This window comes from Pithys albifrons, chromosome 4 (assembly GCF_047495875.1).
Source record: "Pithys albifrons albifrons isolate INPA30051 chromosome 4, PitAlb_v1, whole genome shotgun sequence".
Taxonomy (NCBI): domain Eukaryota; kingdom Metazoa; phylum Chordata; class Aves; order Passeriformes; family Thamnophilidae; genus Pithys; species Pithys albifrons.
In genome coordinates this window covers 77,355,486-77,369,319 of record NC_092461.1, presented here as the reverse complement: position 1 = coordinate 77,369,319, position 13,834 = coordinate 77,355,486, and positions in this window count along the sequence as shown.

Here is a 13,834-nt window from a genome sequence, read left to right as displayed (position 1 = left end):
CTCTAGTGAAGCTATGCTGACTTGCACCAGTCAAGAATCTGCCCCTTGGTTTTCCAAACCTGACAGTTGAGGCCATCTCCTTATCCCATGGATGTTGTGAGGACCATGGGATGAAAGCAGCAACATAGCCCCAGGAGGAAAATAGTAAAAAGGGGTCAGGCCAAACCTTGTCTGGAGCTTGGGGTTTGCTGTGGCCAGCCAGGAGTGGGGATCACTCACCCTTCCTTGTGAGGCTGTCATGCCATGCTTGGTACTAGGTCACCTCACATCCTTACTGCTTGTGGGCTGATGCAGCCAGGTACCCCAACCTTGCTAGCCCTGGGGTCATGTGGGTTTGCATATTGTGGTTTTCAAAAAATAAATACCTATTTAAGTACAAAGTGAGCCATGAACAGAAACACTGGGTTTAAAAAGCAAAACATGTGGAGAAGAGGGTGGATGTCTTTCCTTTTGAAGCATTAATTGGCTAAAGTGTCCTTATTTGTGATTTTTCAAAGTTGATACTTAAATGGATGAAAAAGCTGTTGTTAAGTGGTATTGCGGAATGTACAGCCTTAGCTAGGGCCGGCATCCTTTTTTATTTCCCTTTTTATTGCCAGAGTGAAATTTGGTGTGCTACTTCTGAAAAGCCTAGCACAAAACTCATACCTGCTGGATATGTCAGAGCTTCTTTTCTCTGAGTTATCACAAAACAGGAAGTTTAGACCAGCACATTCCAGTTTTGGGCTGCTGACCCAGCAGAAAAAGTCAGCTGGTGATTGATGCTCTTGCTGGCAGACTGTGGAAGGCCATGTTGCTTTGAAACCCTGTGGTACAATTTAAGACTGATTCTAGGCGGCCCTGTTCCCTTCTCAGCACCACCTTAACCCAGGGTCTGTTTCCGGGTGGTTCCTGCAGATAAGTCTTGCAGGGAACATACAAACCTTTTTGGATCTGAGGATGAAAATACTCTTTTAGGTGATATCAGGGGGAAAAAAACAGAAAAAACCAATGTTTGTTGGGGAAGGTGTTTCCAAGTTTGTTTTTTTTATCAGCAAAAAAGTTATGAATGGAATACTTTGTACCCTTGGACCAGAAGCAAGGCTGTCAGGCTTTCAACCCTCTATAAGACTCAAGGCGGGTGCAGTACCAGGTTGCCTTACTGTATAGGTGCTGAGGAGATCAAAGCCAGGTTCAATGTTCTGATGTTACATAGAAGAAGACCAAGAACAGTACCTCCCTACTCACCTAAACTGCTTGCCAAGTATTCTGATTGCTGGAGCTGTTACACCTAGATGAAATATAGGTTTCTTTGCCTTCTAGTTCTGCTGAGCTGGCATAGATCTGAGTGTGTGAGCTGGACTTTGCTGAGGCTCATATATAATCAATATTACTGATATGGATGGATGGCCTGGCCAGGCACTTTCCTCTCTTATTCCCATTTCTCTCCAGTGACAGCCCTGGGGCAGGCTGAGAAAAAGCAAAGAAAGAGTTTGTCCATGAGTTTTGGTTACTAGTGAGGCTGAACAACCCAGACTGACCCCAGAGCATCTCTCTAGTACTGCAATGAAGCTTCAGATTTGGCATTTGTGGGGGGAAAAGAAGGCATATGGCTACTTGTCACTTTAGCACCTTTTCCCTGGAAACAATAAAAATGAAATAGCCAATGTCCCAAGGCATCTGCTTCATGGTCCCCCACCAAACAATACTAGAAGGCTCATTTGCTTGGGTGTTCCCCCAAGATCAGACTGCTCCCAGCCATGTATGATACCCTGGCTTCCAATATTCCCTAGGTCCTAGATTCTGTTTCAGCAGTCTTGCAGACACCCTCACCCATAATCAAATATTTTCTCTTCAAAGTGCTTGAAATAAGCTGAGATCCCTATTTTGGTTCAGAGTGATATTTGGCAGCATGGCATTGAGGGTGTATACTGGTGTGGTATGAGTATCGTAGAGGTACTTGAGGGTGCAACAGTTACTGGGGTTGAGTTGGAAAAGCAGAGAACCAGCCTTAGATGCATCCCAAAGGTACTAATAGGTGCCTGGCTGTTTCTATAACTGCAGATGGGCTTTGTGAATGATCAGAGGGCAAGGACCTGTGGGTGAAGTGAGAAGCTGAGGTAGCTGATTATGATTTTCTTGCTGCAAAGCTAAACAAAGCATGTATCAGCTCAGTAACATTTGCAATATAGAACTTGTGCAGTATCTTGTTTATTTCTGCACAAAAATAATGTAACTTCTGCTCCTGTTTAAGAAAAGAGTAACACCCTGCCCCTGCTACTGTGAGATTTAGTTGAGTATAGGCTGCAGAAACCCAAAATGGACTTCAGCTCTTCCTGTATGCTCACAGCTCCAGATCTTCCTTTATCCAGCTGTCATGAACTTCATTCCTCACAGATCCTCCAGTTCCTAAATCTGTATACACTGGACATTCCAGGGTTGTGTCAAACACTGAATTCTGTATTAAAATATAGGGCAAGGGTTATTGCAGTGGGACAGCAAGAAGAAAACTGAGGGCTTGAGGAGCAGTTTCACTTGCCTTCTGCTCCACATGTTGCAAAAGGCTTGAGGTCTTCACTGTGTATTTGTAATGTGTTTTGGAAACAATTCAAGATATCTGGTGGAAGTTGGTATGATATGTAGGAGAGGAAATTAGAATTTCAGAGAACCATGGAGTCATTTAGGTTGGAAAATGCCTTCAAGATCATCAAGTCCAATATTTGATTTATAAATACAGGTGCCTGGGTGGACACACAGTCAAATAAGTTGTCACAGCAATGTTGTAACCAAAAGTGCGATGTACTCCTTGAACAAAGAATCAGGAAAAGAGTGAGTAGGAGTAAGGAGGTAGTTTTACTTTGGAATGCTACACCCAGACCTGGCATCCACATTTGAAAAGGGTGTTTAAAAATTGGCAAACATGGGGAAAAGAACCACTGAAATGATTTATCAACTGGGGAAAGTAACTGGTCTTGATAAATTTAAAGACCACAGTCTGGTTAGAATATCTAAAGGAAGGCTAAAATGTGACTAGTGTAGTAAGTCTCCTCATGGAGAGGAAATACTAAGTGCTAGGAGGCCTTTGACCTTGCAGGGAAAGACATAGTAAGACCTAGTGGCCAGAAGGTAAAGCTGTATTAATTAAAAAAGATAATTTAACTTCAGTTAAAACAATGAACATAATGAGTGATGGGAAACATAGCAAGAGAAGAAGATGAATGCTCAGTCTCATGTTGCCATTACAACAAAGCTGGATGGAAGATCAACTTTAGCCGACCAAAAGTGACTGGGTTCAGGACTGAGCGGGTTACATCTGCTGCATCATGATTTATAGGCTGGATTAGTTTCCATTTGGTCTGAAACCATATTACTTTTTGGGATGAGACCCAATGCTGAGATCTTGAATTTTTGTTGTTATTAAAAAAAACATGTCACTTTTCCTGAGAGCCATGGTAAACACTGTGGTGCTTTGACCCAGTTTCAGCATAAGTAATTCTTTTTTTTTGCCTACCTAAAATGTCCTACTTCCTCTCCAAAACTGTCCTGCATCTTTATTGTTTCCTGTTAAATACAACCCAAGTTCTATGGCCATGTTTCAAAGCTGAACAAACAAGACTTGAAATCCTGTCCCCTCTGATGGCAGGCACACAGACAGGGGCTGCTTAGCAGCCCCTGCTCTTGGAGAAGCAGGAAGGAAACCTCTTCTGAAGGCTGCAGTCTGCAGGTCTTCAGTTTGTGATCTTTTGATGCTGTGAAGACCACAGCCTGAAGAAGGAACAGAGTGGGTCATCTTATGAATGTGGCAATTTAAAAAAAAAAAGCACAATGGGAGGTTTCTGTTAGTGCACTGAACCCCAAGTGGGATCCAAATTCTACTTGATCCTCTTATGGGAATAAACAACACTTAAAATAATGCTGCTTTTTGTGCCTTGCTTACAGAGGACCCAGTCTTGTGGCATGAGAGGAAGGTGATGCACTTTGTCTGTTTGGCTGGTCATTAATCGATCCCTTTGCAGCAGAGAGGAGCCCCAGACCAGCCAGGCAGATCCTGGTGAGCATTCCCACTCTGAAGGGATTTTGCACAAGCTTGGCAGACGTGCCTCCCAGGAGTGGCCTTGCTGACAGGAGAGGATGTGCATGTTTGGCCAAAGGCCTGGGGCGGGGAGAGGGAAGGAGGCCTGGTGGAGGGGAGATCTGCTGTGCCTCGACTGCAGCATCATGAGGATCTGCTTGTGGGCAGCCTCTGATCACTGTGACTCAAGGTGTCTGAGGAAAAAGAAGCTGAAACCAGCCTTCTCTGAGCCTGGAGGGACCTCTGGCAAGCAGGAGACCCCCATCTTCTATATGTATGTGTATGGGCACATGTCTTCATTTTCTTAAAATTATATTTTTTACTCTCTGTTTTTTTCCCTATCATAATCCACATAGCTTGCAATTGTTCCATTTTACCTTAATCAAGTTTTATTAAAAATAGAAGTGCTATGATGGTGGGCTACCTCTAGATCAGCGACAGCCATGAAAAGCAGCACCTGTGAGGTCTGGGCAGACACACCTGTCCCAACACTGTGCACACCCAGCCTGGGGCACCTTTTTGGCTTTTCATGACTTGGACAAGAAATAAGGCATGTCCTCTGCTCTTCTTGGAGTTAATGAAGTATGTCACAAGGTTCATTTAAGTTTATTTTATTTTAAATGATTGGGAACTTTTCAACCTGAAAAGTGGTTCCCAAAGACAGCAATACTTCCCTCCTTGAAACAAGGTGACGTCCTGTTTGACGTCTCTTTTTTTTTTCAACAGATCAAGGTGAGATCCTCGATACTGGAAACTAGCATTACTATTTTAACAAAAGGAAAAAAGAAGTTGCTCAAAAGTTTGAGCAATAAAATATTTATTCTTATTGCAACTATCAAGTGATACCTGCAAGGTTTTTTTTAAAAAAGGTGTCTAGAATCAGAATGGGCATGGAGCAATCTTACTCTGTACACTTCAGGGACTCTCAAAAAACTATAAAAGGCAACTTCTCAGAAAGCATTGTAAGGATTAAATGTGGTGTAGTCAGAAGGAGGCCAAGGATGTCTTTTTGTTACCCAGTCTTATGCTTTGCTCTGAGTGGAGATAAAATTCCTGGGACCAAATGAAATCTTTGTATAAGCAGGAAATTCAGGAAAAAGAGCTTGTTTTCTAAGCCTTCATGATCAGTTTCAGCAAAAGTAAGAAACTTTAAGCATAGATTCCATCAGATTTGGGCTTTGTAAACAAGATACCAATATCTTACCATTTCTCTGTGTCTAATCTCATCAGGAAAGACATGGACAGGCACTGAAAGCTGTGTGCTGTACCCCTTCTCCATCGTAAACCAGTCCTGATCTCACTGCATGTTCAATTTTCTGTGTGCAATTTTCTCTTGTGCAGGTAGTTTGGAGTGTGAGCTGGATCACTTGCTTCAGGATTGGGCAACAGGGTCAAATCTGTCACATTGCAAAACCTTTTCTTATCTAAAACAAAGGATTAGCACTTCTGAAATGAGCCACATATAAGAAAACTCAGGAAAAAGCTGAAAGAAACTCTTATTTCACACCTGTTATATACTGAGGCACTATGGTGTTGGTGTACCCTCTGCTTTTCCTGTTCCAGGCAACCTAAAAGGCAGTGAGTATGCTTCACTTGTGATTCAATGTACTCCATTGATGGGGAAACCTATGGGAGTGAAAAGTTAACTCTGAGGTTTCAGCCATATACAGCTCTGAGAAATCTTAACCTTGCCTTTCTATTCCCATAGATTTATACCAAGATCTTCCATATCCCTCCCAGCCCTAGGCCTGCTCTTGCTCGCCTTGCATCAGGAGTGAAACTCCTCACACTTCAGTGGTAGAGGTGAACTCCAATTTATAGGAAACCTTTAAAAGAGAAGAGTCCAGTCCTAAAATATGGCCAGCTAAAGCAGGCAAGCATATGGGAAGCAGCAAGTATCCTGGTACAAAGTGAAAGCTGTGCTAGCTACAAAGGCAAAGAGTATATGTTTGACACCTTTGTGATTAATGAGGCAGCCACCTAGATCAAGCCCCAGACATTGGGAGGAGCTTGTAAAAGGCAGAGGAATTCAGGACAGGCTTCAGCTAGCTTTCCCAGGCAGTTTGAGCCCATCAGTCTGGGGCTTGCCAGGTGCCAGAGCTATCAGAGTCATCAAAAGCCCAGTCTACCGCCTGTACCTGGGAGAGGACATGTCAACCCCTTGCTGTTGGGGCATCAGGTGTCGCGGTTCCACCTCCAGCACCCAAGTGGTGGTGCAGGAGAACAGTGTTCATCTGGGATGCTGCTGAGAGAACTTGCACTTTGAGCTCAGAAATTCAGTTTTGAGTAAAAATGGCCCGTTTAAAGGAGAACAGATACTCCCTGAGTCTAAAAAAAAGTGTACACTACATACTCAGTATGGGTGGGAAGGAAACAAGGTAGTAAGGGTCAGATGGAGCTCTGCTAATAAAAGGCAGAAAGCACTGGGAACCTTTTCAGGGAGAAGATTTTAGATAAAGGACAGCTGCAGCACAAGAGAAAAAGCATGATGAACCAGAAGGTGTAGTATGAACAGAAGATCAAGTCTTTTCAGCAGAAGTTTTAGAAGATATTTAATTTGCTGTTCTAATTTCATGAGTTGAAGGTATCTGGTTTTCTAAAAGAATTCATTTTCATTACAGCCAGGCTTCTTTGATAGGAATACAAATATGTTGCAGAAACTGTTTGGTTGAGAAAATGAATTTTTGGTTGTATCTTCTATTGATAGCAAACTTCTTAGTTGAGTTAATGGAAATTTATAATTTTGCAATAATTTTGGCATAGTCTGCACTTCTCCTGCTTGTATTTGAGAATACTTTTAGATGCCCACAGATACTGTGGCTACATCCTGTCCTGAAGACAATTGACCCCAAAAGAGAGTCCTCCAGAAGGGCATAAGCTGGCCCAGATAGTCTAAATGAGTTTAGGGAAATATAGGCCAGATTAAATGGATCTTTTAGGTAAAATCATTCTGAGTGGAGAGGAGACTTAGTTATGTAAGCAGACAAGGTAAATGCTCCTGGGAGAGACAGCAGGGACTATCTGAGCTCTCTTAATCGCCCAATTTCATTAGCCACACTGTCTTCAGTCTCATCAGCAGGTGAATGGGGGAAAGAGGAAGCTATCAACACTGTATTTTTGGGCCTTCACCCTCAGCTGCAGGATGGCCCCTGATACACGAACACCAAGGCTGTTTCTCAGTCAGCAAGCCTGGACAGCCCTGAGAGGGCTTTCCTGGCACTGGAGAGAAAGGAGTTTCATTCTCCAGACACAGATAAGATCAGATTCACTCCTCTATTCTGTGTTTACTATTCTGCCTCTATTAATTAAGCATGTAGCCATGGAACAGGACAGCATCCTTCTATCATTAAATACAGAGAAGATAATTGAAAGAATGAACATGAGAGATTAATTGTCTGAAAATTTAAGCAGTGGATTTGAGGCATGCGGTATGCTTTAAATGAGCATTATTATTTGAAATGAGCAATAGTGAAAAGGCTCCTTGAGTTCTCTGATATCATATTAATTACCTGATCAACAAAGCTATTATTTTCTTTAAGTGTGCTCTACTTTGCAGTACTAAAGTGCACACACTGATTTACTGGTAGGGGTAATTAAAGAGCATGTCATAAACACCACTGACATCACGGAATATTGTTTTTAACCACTTTTCCAGTTAGCACTTCCACACGGCAGTACAGATACTTTGCAGCTGAGCCTCACCTGGTATCAAGTGTTCATTCTCCATCTGCTAGCATCACTGCAGTTTTGTGAACCTATGGTTGCAGTGGATGTAGTTTTGCACTTACGGCTTCCCACACCCATGAAGTATATGCATTTGTAAGTCTTTTATACACTAGACTTTGCAGAAGCCCCAATGTTGCTCAGAAGCTTTCTCACAAAGTAGTCTTATAAATGAGTTTCAAAGAAAAGTCTACATCTATCTAGTCCGTGTTACCCAGAGGTAAAGCCCTGCTGGGACTGGTGAACTCTTCAGAAACTAAGAGCTTTCCATCACCCTTCCTTTGCACTACTGGCTTGTAAATGCTGTAGTGGCATGAGTGAGCAAGGGAACTTCAATCCAGGTGGTTCCTTCTTCTTCCTTCTTCCACTCCTTCCCTTTTGTTCTTCCTCTCTTCCCCTGTTGCATCCTGTGCGTTTTGTTTAGTTTTTTCCCAGCTACAGGTCTGTTTCTCATATATTTCTAAACAATGGAGGGATTGGAAAAATCATTGAATCTATAGCACTGAATAAAATCACTCCTTGAATTTTTCCCACCCTATTTATTAGATTATTCAATATCAGAAAATGGTGTCTGTCTTTACTGAAGTTCATGTAGTGATATCATTCCACACAGCAGCAATAAGTGGGTCATAAAAATAGAATAGATAATCACCTTTCATTCATGCAAATGAAAGAAGAAAGAAAAGATACACATCAATGAGAAATAAAATGCAAAACACTTAATTTCAGAAGTGTACTTTTAACTGTATATTTTAAAGGTATATATTCCAGTTTATCTCAAAGATACCTATTTCCAATGCAGATGAGTGGCTTCATTTGTAATCTAATGCAATAGCCAAGGTTCTGTTCTGATTATGAATTACTCACTTAAATCAGTATTTGCTCTCTGTTGAAACAGAAATTATCAAACACAATGGAATAAACCCACTTGTACAGTCAGGGTGCTCTCATGTTTTCCCATTACTTTTAAGCTGGAAAATGCTCTGTCCTCCCTCCACTGCTGAGACATACGGTGGGGTTCAATATCCCCATTTTATGGATCAGGGATTAGAACTTCTCTGTAGTTTCCTTAAAATTTCACATGAGTCATTCATAGAGAAGACATTTACTGAGCACCTTCCAGGTCTCAGGTGATGTCCCAGCCGGTAGACTCGTCAGTGCCAGGACACAGGCAATGGTGTGTGACAGCTGTTTCCTAGCACTTTCCCAACTACTGCCCATGGTTAGGGAAAAGCAGCCAGGCCAGGGATTGCTCCTGGTTTGGATTGCTTTTGCCCGGCTTTGGAGGGTGAGAGCTTAGCTAGAACGTCATAGGCTGCACTTTGCAGTACTCCTCCTTTAACTGTACCCTGGCCTATTTTATTTCCTAGCTTAGATGAAGCCACTTGGCATGTATTTGTGGTGTGTGTTGGTCTGCTGGCACGGAAGTGACATATTTCAAGACTGGTTGGTGAAGAAAGAAGAGTAAACATGACATGAATTATGGATGAGTCTTATGTGATCCTGAGCCAAGCCCTGCCTCAAGACTGGGTATATGTTTTCATGAAGGCACGTGATTCTCTGCCCATGCAGTGTCAGCACAAAGCAGAGATAGGCCCCAACACGTGACTCTTTAGTGACTAGTTTGAATGGAAATGTGTGATTTCTGAACAGATTTATTGTGCAAGCAGAAATGTATTTGCTAAAGATTACAGCAGTGTGTTTGTTCTGAATGCTGAGCCTAGAAAATAAAGACTGCCCTGTGTGACTTTTCATAACACAGTGAAATAAGGTTTGTGGTGTTAAATACCTATCTTAACTTTGTTAGCCCTGTTCCATGGTCTGCAGCACAGGCATTAGGCACTAGAAGCAGAGCAGAGCTGAGGAGATATCTCTGTGCTCTTGCATCCCCTGTGGATATGGATGATACACCTATTAACCACTCATATGGCCTCAAGGTCTCTGCCAGGAGTGGAATCTATCTGCCGATTGCTCCCTGACTTTGTCAAAATGCTTCTCTGCTCCATGTATAGTGGGACATTGAGGAGCTCTTTGGTCCACCAGAGTCCCTGGAGTCCTTCCCTAATCTGTCCTCAAACTTCTTTCTTCCACCTCTCAGAGTATCAGGGACCCAGAGCCACTGTTGATGAGAAGCAGGACTCAACCTCTAATCAGCCATTACTGCTTCAGATAGTGAATATTATTATCTTTACATTAGTGGTATCATGTTGTATAATTGCACAAGTTTGGAAGGTTTGTGTAGGAGTTAAGACTAGGATTCTGCTACTGTGATGAGTATCCCTGAAATGCTCCAGCTAAGAAGCTGGGTCCCTCCCCCTTCAGAGGTGCTTTGCAAGGTGAACTCATGAGCATTTTCCCCATGGATAACTCATAGGCCACATAGCCTAGTGGGCAACCAACCTTGGTCTGAGACCATACATGTTCTGGGAGTTTGAATCATGTGAGTGAGCAGACAGAGATGTCTCAGGCTTTTTGAAAGTGGATGCAGAGTACCATTTGGAGAATTTTCACAAGTCAAAATCCATCCTGTTTCTTTTGTCTCTTTTTTTTTTTAGTCTTTAAAGCACTGGAGTGACTGATCAGTAACATGTAGACCTCAGTTTGGTTTGGAACTGCGATTCAGATGCACTTGTAGACACAAATTAAAAACCATGGTCTTATAGGAATACTCGGGGTCAACCGATAAATATAATTGTTTTGCCAGCATGTTGGATCCAGTTACCTGTTCTATCACTCAATTTCCCTGGCAGAAACCCTCCTGAGACTTTTTTTTGCTAATACTCTGCCACAGTTTGGAAGGAGAAACACAGTCAACTGGCAAGGTATCTTGGAACACTTGTCCTTGTACAAGGGAAAATGGGACTTGATTTGGTCTGTAAGTCTGCTAATATTTGCTGCCATGGCATTTTTGCCAGTCTTCATGGCGCCAGCACATGGAGGAATGCTGCAGCACATGTATTTGAGGGGGGTTTGTTTAGTGTAAGGGTGTCTGTAGGAGGAGTAGTTTCCTGAAAGGAACAAGTGGAGTGGCTGACCTTGCGCTGATTCTGCTGACAGTTTCTGCTTAAAATAAGGTTGTCCTGCTCTAGTGCAACATCACTCACCTCCAGTCAGGGAGTTTCAAACTGTTAGGAGACACAAAAGAGCTATATAAGGAGTAACACATCCACAGGGATCCCTCTGTACCAAACATGGGATCTGAGCACATGTAGGCTCTGAAGGAACTCAGCTCCAGACTGAAGGTTGCAGTGGATTTATAAAAGAAGACTGCTTATCTTGCTCTTCACATCTTCAGTCACCAGATTTCAAATCTAGTTTTGGATCACAGGTCAAGTTAAAGGCAAGCAAGTGGGAAATATTCTGAAATAGGAAACAAAATGGTCTCCAAAATACTTGTTTTGCAAGGCTAGCAGAAGCAGCATCTGCATAGCTGTTACTTAAAAAAATGAAAATCAAAAAGCATTGTTGAAAGCTGATTTAAGGGGCTGAGCAGATTCAGGTGCAGGGCAGGAGACTGAATGTTTTGCCTCTTTGCACTCCTCATGCTTCATGCCTTGGAAACCTACCTACGTCCTGCCTGTTAATGAACATCTGCTTTTGATTGTCACAAACCCATATATTTCTGTAAAATAAACATACCTGATCTCCACTTGGGAAACCGCCTATTGTTTCCGCTGTGCCAGGTTCAAACAGTGCTTTTAAATCAGAGATGGATTTTTTTTCCCACTTGGCTACTAGTTACCTTTAAGTGCTAAATGACTCCATCAGGAATTATGCCTCTGTGTTTGGACTAGCTGCAAGACATGGGCTGAAATGATGGCTTTTCTTTGGTGTCTGATGTGTCCTGTTTTGAAGGACTATCTCTTGACTATACCGGCTGTTGGTGTCAGAAAATAAATACATATTTCCTAAGCTAGTTCTGTGCTAGTCCAGCTGGACACTGGACTAAATGCAGATGACAACAATAGGGCTAAAGAGCGTGGCCTTACCATGTGTAACTCACCTGGTAACACCGAGCTACTGTGTTTACAGGAGGCATGAAAGTTGCTACCATTGTGGCTCTCTACCTGTCTGTGTCACATGGCTGACAAGGGCTTCAGAAACCTGCATGATAATAAAATAAGAAAAAAAGGATAAGTGTATGTGCACTGTCACCATGAAAGCTGGACAGGATAGGAGCTCATGGTTTCCCAGAGCAGATAGACCTTTACATGTCATGACATGGTGTTTGCTGCCTGGTGATCTATCAATCTCACTATATACTATTAAAATCACTGTTTCCACACATGAGAGAAATCAACATCTATTGGTTTAATGTTGGCTATTGGACTACATGATCATGACCATTTTTAGCATGATTATAGTCTTGCCTTATAACAGCATTGAGAGCAGCTGAGATTCCTCATGTTCACATTTTCAGTCTTAGTTTCAACTAGTGTCTGTAACTAGTTGTGAAATAATGGGGGTAGGAGTGATTTTCTACTTGAGGCTAAAAGGTTCAAGAATTAATCCCCCTCTTTTATATATTTATTATGTCCTATCTAGATGGCAAAAAAGCACTTAGAGGTCTAATTGTAGGGAAAACATCCATGCAAATGTAATGATTCTGACCAAATATCCTTTTAGCCCAATATTCCATCTATAAAACTGCTTACAAAAGCTGGCTACATGCTTGGGAAGTACGTATACTTTCCTTTAATTCTCTTCCCCACTGACCATTATCTGCTCAGAATGTTTTGGACTTTCTTAGCCACCACTATTTGTTTACATAGTAGTTTGCAATGGATCTCTTGTCCAGAGCTTGTACTGTTCCTTCCTGAGCCCATGTAAACGATGTGCATCCACAGTGTCTTTCAACAAGAAACTGCACAAGTCTAGCACCTGCTGCAAGAACCACCCCCCCTCTTTGGCTTGCCATGAACCCTGATCCTATGAGCTTCATTTGATGGTTCCTAGGTCACTGTGGAGAGCTGATCTCTGTCAAGTCTCTTCTGATAAATGACTGTCTTTAATATATCAAAATCTGGATCCCCCACCAGCATGCTCTCCACATGCTGAGGAAGGGTTTTGGGCATTTGGTGCATGCATGGTAGACTGAGGTTGTTTGTTTGGGGTCATGATGACATATAGAGATATATATGGCCTGTGATAGGATCAAAACATCTTGGACACAAGAAAGTGAGTGGCAAGAAAAAAAAGAAAAGCAGATAGTATTTTCTTCAGGCTTCATTTGGAATCAGAATGAAAATGTGTGTAACTTCTCTTTTTCCTCCTTTCTCAAGCGTCCACCATTTTGCACCAGGATTCATGCAGCTGCAAGAATACAGGGACTGTGGAGCATGCAGAGAGGGAGCACTCTGCCATTATTTACTATCACAACAACTGAGAATAATTCATGGAATGATTCAATGCACTATTACCTCAGAGTTTTCATTTGAGCAGCATAAGGGAAAAGCTAGAGCTGCAGCAACCCTTACCTTTCCCTGCCCCCAAAGGCAAATGAACCATTAACGCTGCAGTAAAGCAGCAGAGCAAAGGTGTGTTTGCTGCACAAGGCTGATCTTATAAAACTGAACTTTGCCCAAGACTGAACAAAATTGTAAGAAAGACACAGTCAACAATTAAAGACATGCTTTTTATAAGGAAAAGTTATTTATGACCTTCATTTGACATTTTATAAAGTTTTAATTTTGTTACACCACATCCACTACTTTCATGCTTTGGCAGGAGAGATGTCAGAGCGTTAAGATAGATGCAATATTTTCTTATGCTTACTTGTTACTGAACTACCTTTTCCCCTTTAAAGTGTTTTATGGTTGAGTTGCTTTATTTGCATAATTACTGCCACATCACCAGTCAATCCATTTTATGTGTTTCTCTCCCAAACCAATCTAAAATATGATAGGTGTATAAAAACATCACCCATGGTGATACAGACTTCACGTTTATTATTGCTTCAGGTCAAAGATACATGATAAAATTACCCTCTGTTATTTCCTCCTCTCTTCTAGCTTCTTTAGTTCACAACTCTGAACACTTCATGGTAGTATTGTTTATCAG